Here is a 2,936-nt window from a genome sequence, read left to right as displayed (position 1 = left end):
AAACTATAAGACATAAGAGTAATTCAGATTGATCAGAACAAATGGATATAGCAAATAAATGGAATTGGATGCTATGTCAATCCCATATATGGAATTGATATTCACATATATCAAGATAATATTGTAGATTGATCTATAGATCCATATCAAAAGATCCATATCAAATGCAGCCTCTATCTTTATTTTATTCCAGGGGGCAGCTTTATAACTACAATCTAACTAATAAATAGTATGGTAGAAATAAATAGATGAATCTTTCTTTCTACCATACTATCTATCTATTAGAATACTGCCGATTCTAGTCCACTCATTTCATTTAAGACATGAAATTAGAATCTTTTTCATTTTATTTCGTCAATTTTGGCTAAGAACTCAGAAGTCAAGTTTCATTCAAATTAGTTAATAATTAATCGTTTTGACTGACTGTTTTTACGTAAATGATAAGTAGAAAAGCGGTAGGACCTAGAATAAATAGTGCAGTAGCAATAAATGCAAGAATATTTACTTTCATAATCTCATCAATTTTTTACTTCGCAATAACTCAGGATTTAATCCCATAGAGATGATAAATCTTTGGCCTGTAAATTCAATGAATGAATATTACCTCTCGATGATCTTGAATCAGATCAATATCATGAATAACAATATATGAACTATCAAATCAATTCGTCGTCGAGAATTGAATAGTATAACATAGGAAGTTCTTTTATCCATACCGCCCCAAACTTGGATTCCTGACCCAATCTAAAATTCCTTTATTTATTTATCATTATCATTTTTCTCATTTGTTCTTTTTTCTCTTTAATCTATCTAGTTCCTTCTTGTACAATCATCTAATGAAGTCTTATCAAATAGCTCTTCCACAGTGGTCACATAGTTACAAACCCAAACAAACAATAAAAGCTACATGAAAAAAAGGAGTTTAGAACTAAACTATTTTTGACTTGGAAGACAAAGAAGTGTGATAAATATGATACCGTATAAAATGAATATTCATCAAAATTACTATTTTTCGATTTGTTCTTTCGTCGATGGGGCCTTAAAACAAAATGAAAAATTGGAAAAATGATTCATTCCCCTTTCTAAGAGGAGTAGGATCTTTGGTTGATCTGCCCTTCCCCCTCCTTTCTTTGTAGATTATTAGCCCCGGGACATCTTTACCAAAAGTTCAGTGTGCAATTTGTATGAAATCTATTTTTCAACTTCAAACTAGTAAGTGAGGTTCCATAAATCCGTAGCCAGAAAAATAAATTGTTTTTTTTTTTGTTTTTTCTGGAAAGTATTTTCTTATATTAAATTTTGTATTGGACAAGAAAGGAATTCCCCTTGTGTATGCGCGCCTCAAAAAGGTATAGTACTCGATTCCATTACATGCATCGGGGGCAATCGAAAAAGCCAGCATTTCTTGGAATACTGACTATAATGCTACCAATAATCGTACTAATCCAACCGCATATGTCTTTCTCCTACCAAAAGGAAAGAAAAAAGAAATAAGGATTTCCCCTTTGCTTTGACAATGAAATTCTGCCCCCGGTCCCCTTCATAAAAAGGGAGAGATTTATTGATATATTTATTGGATCCATCGGGACTGACGGGGCTCGAACCCGCAGCTTCCGCCTTGACAGGGCGGTGCTCTGACCAATTGAACTACAATCCCAGGGAAATACGGGATCTAGCAGAAAATTTGATTCTTTTTTATCTCCGGATCGGGTATTTCTGAAGTACAAAGGGGGTTATATCATCTCATGGCGGATTGGCGAATTTTTGGGCCGAGCTGGATTTGAACCAGCGTAGACATATTGCCAACGAATTTACAGTCCGTCCCCATTAACCGCTCGGGCATCGACCCAGGAAGAATCAATTTTAGACTTATTGGTAATCCATGATCAACTTCCTTTCGTAGTACCCTACCCCCAGGGGAATTCGAATCCCCGCTGCCTCCTTGAAAGAGAGATGTCCTAAACCACTAGACGATGGGGGCCTGCTTGACCAACCGCCATCATACTATGATCATAGTATGATCAGTTTTTTGAAATTGTCAATATAATCGAATGATTCTATCCGAGGGATCTTTCCCCCTTTCAGAATTGCATAGAATTTTTTTATTCGTCATTGATGAATTATTCATTAGAATCGCCATTAGAAATCTAGTAGTAGTATTTTTTTTTTTTGGAATTATTTCAATTGAATTTATTTTGAATTTTAGTTTAGATATTTAGTATTTCGAATTTTATTTAGAATTTTCTTTTTTTATTTATGTGAGCACCTAATTTTTTCCCTACATGAAAATAACTCCTAAAAATAAATCAAAAATAATTTTTAAAGGGATTTTAGAAGTTTTTCTTTATTTAGTTGTATTTCATGCATTTTTAATATTTTAAAATCATAGAAAAATGATAAAAAATGTCACATTTTAATTTCATGTCATTTTAGGTCCAATTTGCATTTAGGAATTTAATTTCATAATTTAATTGCATTCATTAAACAAAAATTACAAAACAATTGCTACAATAGTCATGTACACATTTTAGCTAGTTTTAAATTAATTAGTGTTAAATTAGTAAAAATAAGTAAGACTAACTTTACAAATTAATTTATGTTAGAGCCTAATTTAGGATTTTATTTAGCTTGTGTAATTAATTCAATTAGATTTCTGAAATCAAAAGAAAAACAAAGAAAAGAAGTAGATTTGGAATTTAATTTCGTCTGGGCCAGCTTAACTTGAAGCCCAAAATCCCAAATTACCTAAGCCCAAAATATTGAGCTCATACCCATTCCCCATTTGACCTAACTTAATTTACCTAAGACATAGAATCCACCGTTTGGACCAAAGAACCCCACCCCGAGCAACCCATCTTCTTCGTGAGAGAAGAAGCAGCCATTTCCATGGCTTCTTCTGAAGCAAAAACAACGACAACCTAGAGAAGCCAGTTGCA

At 33.0% G+C, this 2,936-nt stretch overlaps 2 non-coding genes across 2 annotated transcripts; both read right to left on the bottom strand.

Annotated features, from left to right (window-relative positions):
• Positions 1-1,583: 1,583 nt before the first annotated feature.
• Positions 1,584-1,657, bottom strand: TRNAD-GUC (transfer RNA aspartic acid (anticodon GUC)). The gene has a single exon. It is a non-coding gene; the product is annotated as a tRNA-Asp (tRNA).
• A 108-nt stretch (positions 1,658-1,765) lies between these two features.
• On the bottom strand, positions 1,766-1,849 carry TRNAY-GUA (transfer RNA tyrosine (anticodon GUA)). Its single transcript has one exon. It is a non-coding gene; the product is annotated as a tRNA-Tyr (tRNA).
• Between the last annotated feature and the right edge of the window lie 1,087 nt (positions 1,850-2,936).

This window comes from Nicotiana tabacum, chromosome 7 (assembly GCF_000715075.1).
Source record: "Nicotiana tabacum cultivar K326 chromosome 7, ASM71507v2, whole genome shotgun sequence".
Lineage (NCBI taxonomy): Eukaryota > Viridiplantae > Streptophyta > Magnoliopsida > Solanales > Solanaceae > Nicotiana > Nicotiana tabacum.
The sequence above is the reverse complement of the archived record's forward strand: the minus strand, read 5'-3'. Positions and strand labels throughout refer to the sequence as shown.